Source organism: Apteryx mantelli, chromosome 1 (genome assembly GCF_036417845.1).
Source record: "Apteryx mantelli isolate bAptMan1 chromosome 1, bAptMan1.hap1, whole genome shotgun sequence".
In the NCBI taxonomy this organism is placed as follows: domain Eukaryota; kingdom Metazoa; phylum Chordata; class Aves; order Apterygiformes; family Apterygidae; genus Apteryx; species Apteryx mantelli.
In genome coordinates this window covers 171,934,574-171,947,860 of record NC_089978.1, presented here as the reverse complement: position 1 = coordinate 171,947,860, position 13,287 = coordinate 171,934,574, and the positions used below count along the sequence as shown (strand labels likewise).

Here is a 13,287-nt window from a genome sequence, read left to right as displayed (position 1 = left end):
TGCCAGATCTCATGACTTCCAAGGTTTACTGCTGCCCTAGGGCCTGAATCCAGGGTATCACAGAGAGATTGCTAAGGCCTGTCCAGCCTACAGTTGCTACTAGTAATACTGCCAGGGTAGACCCTCACCAGATTAAGGATGACTACAGGGATCAGCAAACCAGAGTGAAGGGGTGGAGCCCAAGTGATGTTCTCCTCCACCCTGTCATTCAAGGGGAAAAGCTTGGACAGGAGTTGATGCATCCTGTGGATTGTCTGTGCACCTGGTGGCATGGCCAGTATTTTGGACTCTACAACCACAAGACCCTTTTCAAGAAAAGAGGACTGCTAGGAACAGATGGGATCTACCTGACAGTGTGGGGCAAAAGCATCTTTACCAGCAGGCTTGCTAACCATGAGGAGGGATTTAGATTAGGTTCATCAGGTGATGGAGACCAAAACCTGCATATAGATGTCAGAACAGAGACTGGGGGAAGCAGACAAGGGACAGCATAACAGGGGATGCTCTTGCACTGCCTTTGAGAAAGTGAGGCAACTATTTCAAGTGCCCCTGCACACAGCATGGGAAACAAATGAGAGAAAGTGGAAGTCCATGCACAGTTGCAGAGCTGTATCATTGGACTTGCAGAGACATGGTGGGATGGCTCACATGACTGCAGTTGTGTAGTGGATGGCTTTAGGCTCCTAGAAGACAAGGAAGATGTTGCAGTCTATGCAAAGGAGTGTCTTGAATGCACAGAGCTTTGCTATGGCATGGTCAACAGGCTGGTCAAGAGCTTATGGATTAGGATCAGAGGGGAGGCCAATAAGGGGTACATTGTGGTGGTATCTGTTAAAAGACTACCTGATCAAAAACAGGCAGAGCCTGGAGAAAAGAAAGCTTTGGGTGGACCTAGTAGCAGCCATCCAGTACCTACAAAGAGGTTATCAAGAAAAGACAAAGCCAGGCTCTTCCCAGTGGTGCATGGTGGGAAGATAAGAGATGATGGGCATTAGCTGAAGTGAGAGGTTCTGACTGGATATAAGGAGAAACTTTTTCCGCATAAGGACAATCAAGCAGTGGAGCAGGAGCGCAGAGAGGGTGTGCAGTCTCCATCTTTGGAGGCTGGCAAGACTTGACTGGAAAAAGCCATGAGTGAACTGGTCTGATTTCACAGCTGATCCTGCTTTGAGCAGGAGGTTGGAATACAGACCTCCTGACGTCCCTTCCAACCTAAATTGTCCTATGATCCTTTGAAGCCTTCTTTAAAGAGTGCCCCTATTGCAAGCCCTGCTTTTCAGGGAAACTTTAACCTGTTTATTGGAAATGCAACACAGTAGGGCAATCCAGGAGATTTCTGGAGTGCAGAAGAGACTATCTTTATGAATATGCTAGACAGGTAGACTAAGGGGGAGGTGCAATACTGGCCGTGCTACTCATGAATAAGAAAGAATTGTTTAGGAATGTGATTGTTAATGTCAATCTTGGCTGCAGTTACCATGAAGTGATAAAGTTTAAGATCCTGAAAGAAGTGAGGAAGGCAAGTAGCAGAGTAAAGATCCTGGACTTCAGTTTGTTCATGGAACTGGTTGGTGGGAACCTGTAGGAGACAGCTCTGAAGGGCAAAGCACCCAGGAGACCTGATTGGTCATCAAGGAAAACCTCTTCAAAGCACAAAAATAGTCCATTCCAGTGTGCAGGAAAATAAGCAGACATGGCAGGAGGCCAGTTTGGCTGAATGAGGAACTCGCAACTGAGCTCAAATTCAGAGAGGAATTTTCTAGGAGGTGGAAGGTGGTCCAGGAGGTAGCCGGGACAGACTACCCAGGAGCAATGTAGAAGCATTGTGTGGGTGTGTAGGGATAGAGTTATGAAGGCTAAAGCTCATTTGCATTTGAAACTGGTCAAGGACATGAAGGACAACAAGATGGGTTTCTACAGGAAAACTGCAGGGAAAGGAAGACTAAGGAAGATGCTGGCCTGTTGCTGAATGCAGCAGGCAACCACTGATGAAGGACACAGAAAAGGCTGAGGTACTCAACGTCAGCTTTGCCTGCGTCTTCATACTTAAGGTCTGTTTTAGGTCTTCCTGGTCTCTGTGCCAAGTGGTGGAGTTTGGGTGAGGGAGATGCTGTTTATAGTAGAAGAGAATAGAGTTAGGAACTACCTAAGTAAACTGGACATATACAGATCCATGGAACTGGATGGGATGCATCTGAGGGTGCTGAGAGAGTCAGCCAATGTCTTTGAGAGACTGCCGTCTATCATGTTTGATAGGTTATGATAAGCCAAGTGCACGAAGGGCAACAAAGTGACCGGGAACAGCCAGCATGGATTTACCATGGATAAATCATGCCTGACCAACTTGATTCTTGCCTCCTATGACAAAATGACTGGCCCTGTAGGTGAAGGGAGGAGATTGCATTTACCTTGACTAAAGCAAGGCTTTAGGTCAGCACAGTCTCCCATAGCGTTCCTGTGGCTAGTTGGAAAGGTATGGACTGCGTGGGTGGACTGCAAGGTGGGTGAAAATAGGCTGGGCCACCAGGCTTAAAGGGTAGTGGTCAGTGGTTCAATATTATCCAACTGGAGGCTAGTTATGTGTGGTGTTCCTCGGGATTGTTGGGGGACCAGTGCTGTTTAACCTTTTTGTCAGTGACCCGGGTTACTAGGAGGGAATGTATCTTCAGGAAGCCTGTAGGTGAATTAACTTTGCACGCTTGTTTGTGTTCTGCAATCTTCTGAATTGTGCCTGGATCAGGAAGGCAGAATGACTCTAGACCTTGTGGAGCAGTTGACACAGGAGAGTGGGGCTGCCTCTCAGAGGGATCCCAGCGAGCTGGAGGAATGGGCCAGCAGGAACCTCATGAAGTTCAGTAGAAATAAGTGCAAAGTTCTGCACCTGGGATACAAAATTCTCACAAAATAGGACAGGCTGGGCACTGACTGGCTAGCGGCAACTCTGCAGAAAAGGAGCTTGGGGTCTTGGAAGACAGCAAGTGTGATAATAAATACTAACCATGTCCTGGACCACATTAACAAGAACAAAGCCAGCAGGCTGAGGGATGTGATTATTCCCCTGTAGTTGGTATTCATGAGACCATATTTTAAATACTGTATGTAGGAGTAGAATAGAGCCAGCCAGAAGTGAAACCTCCAAACTGTGTAAAGACTGCATCAACACATCCTCAACACAAACTGTATCAGTCTATAGGTTCTCTCCTATTACGCTGCACTGCTTGCTAATATAGACATAGCCTTTTCTGGCCAGTGGATGAGGTGGTTTTGTCCATAAACACCTGCAGTTTTGGAATCCTTTCTTTCCAAAATACTGTATTCATACATAAGTATAGAGGTAGATGATACCAGAGCTGCTGCGGCTGCAGATAAATGCATAATTTCTTTGCTTATTTAGGTATAATGCTGTTTCTCGTCTTTGGGAATGTCAGTTCTAAACGGCTTACAGAGTTTCCTACCTGCAGTTTTCCATTAGACCATATATCATAATTCTCTGTCCATTTTTCTCCTTAACTTGCACCACAGTATGATAAACTCATGCCAGTGTCTTTTACTTCCATAAAAATAGTTGTGGTCCTCTGTGATCGTTGAGATCCGTTAATTGTTGCCAGCATCCCGCTGTTGGTCTTGTCTCATGATGTGGCAAGGAAGCTATTGAAAATGCTTTGTACAGACAATAATAATTGTTTTCTAGAGCAGAGGGGAAAATTTCTTTAAAGGACCTAATCCTGTGGTTCGATATAGGCAGTGGATAAACATGAAAAAGTGAGATGCAGTTATTATTTTTGCATTACATATCAGTACAGGCATTCTGTTGATACTAATTAATGCCCCTTGTGGCCTATGTGTATACACTAATATATGCTCCAGAGTAACTGAGAGAACTTCATACTTAAGACTTGTTAGACTTCTTTTCACCAAATTTTTCTTCATGAATGTTTTCCTTCAGAGCTGGCCAGCTCTTATTTTAACACCTCCTGAATTGCCTTGGAGCGCCATCTGAAAATGTTTGTTTAATTGTTGTATTCCCACTGCAGAGAGACAATCTATTGTCTTTTATAATTTAAGACTGTGAATGCTGTTTTTAAAAAGCAACCAAACAACAAACACACCCACCTTAGCTTGCATGTGCTGTGGAGGTTGCCTAGCTGTCCAAAGTCAGTAAAAATGTTAACTTGTGTCTTGTAGTGAAAGTCTGATTCCACTGCAATCGCCAGCCAGGCTCCTACTGACTTGAGTAGGACAAAGATTTTGCCACTGATGGCTGTAAATTTTTTTTTTTTGGTGAAGGAATGGATACTGTGCTGTCTTCCCTGCACTGACATGACAGCATGTCTTGACCTTCGTAGAAAAATCATTTCTGCAGACGCAAAGCTATTACTAGTTCAGACTCCAGGGCTCTGTCTTTCAGATTTGTTTATTTGTTTTTATTGATATATGTTTAGACAAGTAGGAATTGGAGCACCCAGGTATAAGTCATTGTAACCTCAGAGGGATGCAGCTGCAGTCTATCTTGTTAGGAGATTTAAGGTTTTATATACAAGACTTGAAAAGCCGATTGTTATCTATTTGGTAATTGTCTGTGTAAACAGAAAGCCTGTTTTCTTGCTTCTCTGAGCCACTGAACCATTGTCCCAGTATCCTGTCAGATTTTCTTTCTAAAGTTTTCTTCCTGCTGTTGCTTTGTCTGTGAACAGATTTGTGTTCCTTCATATCCTGACACATTGGCAAGGAGCTGTACGTGCGTTTTGACAAGCACCTCGGTTTCACAACATTGGGAACAGAAGCGAAGCTTCGGTGTATAGCGAAGCTTCCAATATACCTTTAGAGAAGGAGCTGATTTGATTTATATTACACAGTTGGTGTGTGCGGAAAATAAGCCTTAATGCATTAGGCCAAGGGGAATAAACTGCCATTAGTGCACCACCTCTCCTGGCAGCCTTCTTAATCTGAGGGTTTCACCACCTTGTCTGGGATTTTCTAAACTATTACTTGTTAACCCAAGTCAGCCCCAACCCTCCTCCCCTTCAAAGTCAAGGGTAAGCTTCCCTTGGCTTTAAAGAAGGCAGATTTAGTCCTGTGCTGCTGCTTTTGAAAGTCTTACCTTTCATTTGTACTTAATGATGTGTTGAGCTCTTTAATGAACAGCCTGTTTCAGTTTTGGCTCTTTCTAGTAAAACGCGCTGTGAATGAGTGAAGGGACTTTGTGTAGTTTTGAACAGGTAAAGGGTTAACTAGCTAAGCTGCCAAAACTGGGATTTTCTGACTTGCTCTGGTAGGAGGTAAGCTTCCTTAATGGACAGCTGATTCCATCTTTAAGCAGGGCTATATGGATCCTCAGCAAAATAAGTGCTGAGGAAATAAAACCGGAATAAAAAGGAAAAACAGTATTTTCTAGTCTCCCTGTGTAAAGAAAGGATTTCTTTAAATATATTTTTATTTACTGTAGTTGATGGCCATGTTTGCTTAGCTCTTCAAAATGACAATACATTTTCTTTATGCTTAACTCGTCTTCTGTTTAATTAAAAAGTCGTACTTTTCTCTGCGATCCAATTCTGCCACATGCTGCATGAGATCAGTTTCTCCTTCTATCCTTGAGCAGTGCCTGCTGTAGTTAGCGCTGCCAAATGCTCTTATTGTTGCCCCTTGTTTCACATGTTCATGATGATCTGAGAAGTTCACCTGTAAAACACTTGTTTTAAAAGTCACGTAAGGTTATAGGTAGGAATGCTGACTGGCTGTTCCTAGTATAAATTAATTGAGGATTCTTAGGAAATTGCACTTGCAGGCATCTGACTCCAAAATGTGAATCCTCAAATCTTCTTCTGAGTTGCTGTCTATACCCAGAGCCAAGTCCCTAGGCGCTGCCGTTTTTGCCATCTAAGCTCCCCGGGTGCTGAAGGGGCTGCTCTGGGCATGTCCCAGGCTGCCTGTGTCTTGACAGTACAGAGCAGCACGGCGCCGTGCTCACGCCTAGCGTCAGGGTACACAGCTGGGTGTTTCTCCACTGCTCTTGCCTGCGGGCCCTGAGCCAGTGGGCGTTCTCAGTGCAACCAGCCAGGTCAGGCAATGTCCTCTGCCAGAAGCTGGCAGCGAGCTGAGCAGCCTGTGCCTCCTTGCCAGCCAGTGGCACCATGGATAGGGTGCTTTCCTCGCTATCAGGCTCTGGTATGTGTCATGGTATTCTGGCACGTGGATAGCAGGGGGATTTCAATCCTTTCTTGTTGGAGATTGTTTTCAGGGAATAATTGAATATGACTCTGTAGTATAACAGCAAGGGGACTGCCTTGTGACTTAGTATATCTATGTTTCGTATGACCACTGCCCCATCAGCTGTTTTGTAAATCTGTGATAGAGGCCTCACTGCAAGAGAGGGCTTGAATCTTTGATCTTGACTGGAACAAAGTGCTTCCCAGTAGCTGAAAGGAACATACCTAAGTCCCAGAAAGAAGTAAGATAGGGCTTAAGCTCCTTTCCTGCTTGTTTCATATGGGCTAATTTAGGCAGCTCCCCATTTGGTGTGCTGGCTTTTGTGAATCCCATTCTTAATGCACCTAACTCTCCCAGAAATTGTACGTGGATTTTGGTGAAATAGTTCAGACCTGTGCTGGGGGAAAGGGGTTGATGATGACCCCTGTGTCTCCACCTTGCATCTGAATCCAGAAGAAATGAGCCTGTAACTGAGAGTCTCGTTTTCATTTATAGCAATCCTAGTTATCATATATAGCAATATTCTTGTTGCTTGAAAATGCTCAAGTAAGTACATGATCTCCTTTTTCTTTTGCAAAGGACGGTGTACGTACGTTTCACTTGTCTATTTAAAGTTGTACATATGTTAGGGATTTTTCAGCCTGCAGCATGGTTAATGGGCAGACCCTAGTTAAGACAGACATGCATGATACATGCTTAGCACGAATGTCTACCCTTTAATGACTTTTACCAGATCCGTGTTTATATAAAATTAAGATGCCCAGCCACTAGCGTGACACTGCATTAATCTGATATACTGTCCACTTTAAAGGCCTGAAAGGAACTCCTCAGTCTTTAGAAGAAGATGGTCATTTTACATGGTTTTTATTGCCTTGAATTTATGATTGAACAGCTAATACTTCCACAGCTCAGTGGCTCTTGCACTTGGTAACATTCATTCTATATCACTGAGTATTTTTGTTGAGAGGGATTATATTCTGATTAGGCAAGCAGTGTACTGTTTTTTCTTCCCTTGTCTTGCCTGTACAAATATATTGCTTCTTCCTATTCAGAAGCTCTTTGGTAAGTCTATGCTGAAATCACTTTGCATTTGTTTGATAATGATAGCAACAATAGTATCATGAGATTCATTGTAAAGGCTTCTGTAATCATCTGTAATCATGCAAATGTTCAGAAAGACTGACCTAGCTTTTTGCTTTTGCGCATAGGCCTTTCGAGTTGGCCTTAAATATTAAAGAATTGGGTGTACTTGTCACTTTCCCTTCTGATAGCGTCCTCCAAGATGAAATTCCCCATTGTATGCTTGTTCAGCTTCTTTCCTCAACTAGAGCGTTCTGTTGCTGAATTCTATCAAATACTGGGTACTTTTGTCCATAAAGCTTTGGAGGTCTAAGCTGAAGCAATATATAGGGTGTCCACATTTTGATACTGCTTTCAGGATACCTCCTTCCTTCCTAGCATGAATTGAGGAAAGGTTGTGAATTACTTATGCAGGGTACAGCTGTGCTAATGCTTCTTGTACTAAATAATATACTGTCCAGTTAAAACTGCAAACCCTCAGATCTGTGTAAATTAAGACACCATTTTTTGTGTTTGCTGTCTTTACCTTGTGGGTTCATTCTGGGAACCTGTCATCATGTCAGCAACGTTGTCTGAGTTACACAAATCCAGGCAGGCCTGAAGCTCTTCAGGCTTCATCACTGTCTTGCGTTACTGTCTGGGGAGGTGATTATGAACTCTTTCCACACAAGACTCGGGAATGTTGGAGAACATCAATGCACTAAACAGAAGTCCTGGAATTGGGGATCTAGTAACTGTTTATCCTGTAGCATCAGAATGGGCACAGTCACAAAGCACACAAATTCCCGATGGGGGGAGTGGGAGGTGGCAAGAAGCTCTGTACTGCCAGGCGTTAATTAGCCTTCTGATTTGGCCCCAGCTAACAGCTGTCCACTTCTAGGCTTTGCACTGATAAACAAAGTCCTTTTCTCCTGTTCTATGCCAAAAGTGTGGCTTTTTGCTTTTTTTCATACTCAGTTCCTATGGACTCGACAAGTCATTGCTCTAGCCCTTTTTCCTCCCATAGCACTAGCACCATTAATTTAGTTACTTAGACTGCTAATTTAGTCTTTTGCATCAAAAAAAGCATTTACAATGTCATATTATTAATGAAGAGTTACTCTCTGAATGGATTAAATCTTTTGGTTTATTGAGTATGGTAGTATAGGAGCAGGGTATAAAATCCACTGGAGAGCCACTTGTATTCCCACACCACTTCCGTGTAGGCCTGATTCCAAATGGTTCTGCTTCTTTCCAGTCCTTATCTGGTTCCAGTCATGTTTCAGCCACAACTTTTGTGCTTTTTTCCCATTCTGATTAGCTTTTTCCATCTCAGCTTATTATTTCTGTATGCATAACACGTTCATAGATGAGTTAACATTACAACATATAGCTGATTTAACTCTGAAGCATGAAACACATTGGTTATACATACCATTAAAGAATTTGATAGCATTTCTGAGAACAAACTGAACATCATTGTGTAATATCTTCTTTAGAAATCTAAAAGCTAAATCATTATTAGGACCTTGCTCTAGGATTGGATGTTCCGCCTTTGTCAAGATGTTTGGAGTGGGTGTGTTATTATTTCATGTCCTTTCTGATTAGCTTCTGGGTCCAATAGTATCACATGATAAAAAAAATTCCTTGGCACATAGAATACATAGAGAAAGTACAAAGCATTGGCTGCTTTGCCTTATCATAGTGAACTGCTGTTGACATATCTACACACTTATTTTCTGCATTCCACTGAACTCGACTATCACATTCTGTTTTTTGTATATCATATCTTCCTTGAACTAAAAAATCAGCAACATCAAAATGGCCCTAAAGTGTCATCCTCCTACAAAAGCTGCTCATCTTTCTTTTGCAGAGAACATTCATTCCTGCCATCATGGTCTCCTATCTTTTCCAGGCTGTAGTCTATCTGCTATAAATCCTAAACTACAATTGTGAGTCCTGCTTTGTCCTTAAGTCATTTCAGCTGTGTAGCAGATGCCCATTCATTCCTTACCACAGCTGTTGCGCTTACTGCTTGTGCTATGTTCTATAGACTTACCCACTTTGGTTTTGAAAAAAGGGGCTTTCTGAAGACTTTATCATAATCCTATTGAACCCTTGCTCAGTCCACATTTTGAACTTGCCAGCTAGGGTCAGTGTTTTTGGTAGGCACATCGTTGCCTTGCCATTGAGCTGCAGAGGCACAAAGGCTTTGAAGGTTTTGTTCTGTGGAATTCATTATGTTATTAGTAATCTTCCTTTTCCTGTAGTTGACTTGCAGATGCTCAGAAGGCTTCCTTACCTGTAAAGTCTTAGTAGTAAAAGGAAAGGTGCCTGAGGTTTTGTTCTGCATTTCGATATTAGCCACTGGGATGAGAGAGGTTGAAGGGACAGCTGTGCTGGGTCTGACCTGAGGTCTGTCATGTGTTGTATACCCCACTGAGTCACAGGAATTCATCATTAACTGTTTCCAGGCTCTGTCAAGCTGGACTCCCGCAGTGCCATGAGGAGGAAGCTTGACTAGGGGAATCTCAGCAGCGGGGTAGGACCTATTGCCACTGCCTCTCGCTATCCTGTCTTCAGGCAGAGAGGTGCCAGGTGGCATCTGTTGGCTCCTTACGTGTGCCTGGGAAGTGGTGTCAGTGATGCCTTGTTTGGTGCTCCTCTCTGGCCCCCCTTTAGAAATTTTTGAACTCCTTGACCCTCAAGCCTCTCCCTTTCTTCCATTTATTGCAATTCTCCTGGTCTCTCCACGTGTTGCTCTCTGCTGCCTGTGCCGGCTGGGGAAAACCAGGCAGAACAGTGGGCAGGAGCAGATGCCTAGGAAAGGAGAAGTTGAGAGTGAGCATTTCATCGCAGGGTTTTCAGTGACTGCCTTTTCAGACAGAGTTTTTAATACTCAGTTTGATCTTTTAATTTGGCTGGGGACTAGCTAGTCAAAATTACATCTTTTAACACCGCAGTCGTAATTATTTTCATGCAAAGTGATCATACAACAACACATATCTGAAGAAATGGCATATGCCGTGCCTGGAACACTGAAATGAATTACCTCAGGTGTAGAGGCAGAATGCAGTCACTCAAAACAAAGTATGATTTAGGATCAAGATAGTCAGATTTGGAAAATCAGCTATTAGATAATCCTCCCCCACCATTACAGGTTTGTAAAATAAATATTGGCATGTGCATACAAAGGTGATTGGTGCTTAAGGAATGCCAAAGAGGGTGTAGTTATTTGACAGAACTACTACCAATTCTACACTTGTTTTTTGCCTAAAGATCAAGAGAAGGTGGTGAGAGCTGCTCTCAGCTTTCAGAGGGTCACCCTTTTTTGGTACCTTGAATTCAAAATATACATAGATGCGTAATTAGTTTATTTCCTATGGGAAACATACGTGTGTAGGTAGTTGAAAATAAGTTGTTGTAGAGAACTGGTACTTCTGTGATTCTCTTACCTTGTGATGTTCCCATGCTGAGCGGTGAATCTTTGGCATCAGGAGAAACAGAAAAAAAGCTGAATTTGTTGCTCTTCCTGATGCTTTTTCATGGGGAAAACTGCATGACTGGATTATATTTAGTACAGAAGCAAGCTAAATTGCTTGTCTTTAGAACTTAAATCATCTACTCTTTTCCCTCCGTACAAGTTGGGTGTTAAGCTCTAGGCAGCAGCCAGCTGAGCAGTCTGCTCAGAAAAGCTTCTTGCACTTTGAACAAGCAGCACTTTGCAGCTGGAGCTTTGTCCCAGTACAGAAAGTCTGTGTGACATTTATGCTATAGACCACACCAGTATCGCAGAACTGAATTTCAGGTTAGTTTTCTACATGACTAAATCCAGAGCAAAAGATGCAATTTACTTTCTGTGTTTCACTTTCTGTATACCTGTGGCTGTTGTGTAGTGTTTCGATCAATCCGCAAAGCCTAGTAATTGGCCTAGTTTCATTATGAAATCTTGAAATGGAACTTTAAAAGCTGATGCCTGTTTGGAGATGAAGCCAGTTATAACTCTCTTTGCTACAAGTTGAAGATGCAAGTTTTGATTTGTTTTCATTTTGATCTGAACACAAATCAACTCTTTTAATATCATGAAAGGTTAAGGAGAAGGTGTTCTTGATGTATGCAGTCCAGTCTGTTTTCTCATCATATTTCTTATTAGTTCTTGTTTTCTGTTGGACCATGAGAAAGATGTCCATGAGCTACAGGTGGAAAAAGCTTTTTATCAAAGATTTCTTTGTAAACCAGCAAACTTCTAGGAACTAGGCAAGGCTGTCTTTTTGTAGCTCCCTTGCCCTTTCCAAGGTATGTTTTCTTAACTGTGGTTGAACAATTGAATTGTAATCTATAAAGAAAAATATATAGTAGGACTTTTAAACACTAACATGAAAACCATTCAGTTTGCTAATAATTGATTTAAATAGCTATAAAAAACCTTATTGTACAAACTATGAAGTAGAAGTCACTGCATCACCTGCTGACTTTTATCATATACGTCCCAACCTGAAGGTGCTAGATTTCAGGCCTGCTCTGTGACCTGCCTTAAAGGATATGCAGGGAAAATTTGAACTTCAGACTGAGTTAGTATGGTTTAACCCCTGAGAGGAGAAACATCTTGTATTCCTACCAGGCAGTAGGACTAGCAAGAGAGCCCTTGTTAACAGCCACAGAACTCCCAGGCTTCCTAAAGGCTAGCAATGATATTTTTGCTATTAAAAAGTGTCTAACTAAAAAATCTGTGAAAGCCTTGATCTTGCATAAGCATTTTACTCTTAGGCCCTGAAGCTTTTATAGTAGTCCAAGTTTAAAACTGGTAAAAGAAGATACAGCTGACCTGTGTGATACCAGAGACCCAGTTGCATTACATTTCAGAGGAAGCACTTTCCAAAGATTTGAGCTTTTCTTAGAAGGCACTTCTCACTGCTTGGGGTAGGGGGGTGTTAACACCAGCAGCGAAGCCTGGAAGCGCCAGGTGTTCATAACTTACCGTGGTAGAGAACTTTAACTACATCACAGCTTTTCTAGGGATTCAGCAGATTGTGATCAGCAAATGTATTACATTTGGAAAAGAAGAGGAAACTGGTCTAAAGTATAAGTAGTCATTCAGCTGAGCTCGTGGTTTCAGTAGCTGCACAAACCTCAGTTTTCTTGTACTTAACCTGTTTTGATTTGACTGTCTAATACTGTGCTCGTCCTAATGTTTTTGTCTTGCCCTGCTCCCCTGGACCTGAGATGAGGCTTGCTGCTGGTGAGGTCTGGTGTGTTAATTGTCATGTTCTGCCTTGATTTGATTATTTTTAAAAATGGTGCCACATAATAGACTTTCCAGGAACAGTTCTCTTTTAAAGGGTTCAGTTTGCTGTATCAGCATCATTGTTGCTTTACGGTATTTTTTTCAGAATTTCTGATCCGAGTGATTTATGGCACTTGAACTTCCCAAACTATTCGGTAATTTACTCCATGTGGATTCTAATCTTTGTCCAGGACTTGCTGACTACCCATACAAAATGTGTTTGGAAAAAGAATTTCCCCTTTCAACTCAATAGCAGAGATGATATAAAAAAGTTAATGTAGCTGCCTGCTCCGCTCCCAGGGGTGGTTGAGATGGGCCACAGTTATACACGCCATCTTATTGTTCTCGTTCTGAAAAAAAAGTTACCGAAGAAAACGGGTTTTAGATTGTTGTTTACATGACAGTAGTGCCTGGAGAAGAGAAATTTAAATGGTGGGCTCTGGTCTAGATCTGCACCATGGCTAAACTTTGTCTGGATGCCAAACCAAGATCCCAGAAATGTGATGTCTCCTGCAGCCCTGTTTGAGATCATGTGTTTCCCTCCTCTGGGTCACTCAGGGAGTAGCTGGAGCACGCCACCTGCAACTGCAGGCACAGAGAAGTGGATAATGCTTGGCTTTTATTTCTAAGCTTTGAGGGTTAACATCTTCAAGTCTTCCCTCCACCTTCATTGTGAAAATTGTTTTTTTTCCTCATGAAAACTAAGAACAGCAGGTTTGGCAACATGACTCTGGGTG

At 42.5% G+C, this 13,287-nt stretch overlaps 1 protein-coding gene across 1 annotated transcript in view; it reads left to right on the top strand.

Annotated features, from left to right (window-relative positions):
* Nucleotides 1-13,287, top strand: part of CRADD (CASP2 and RIPK1 domain containing adaptor with death domain) — an 83,733-nt gene that overhangs the window by 9,263 nt on the left and 61,183 nt on the right. The gene's annotated exons all lie outside the window — the stretch shown is intronic.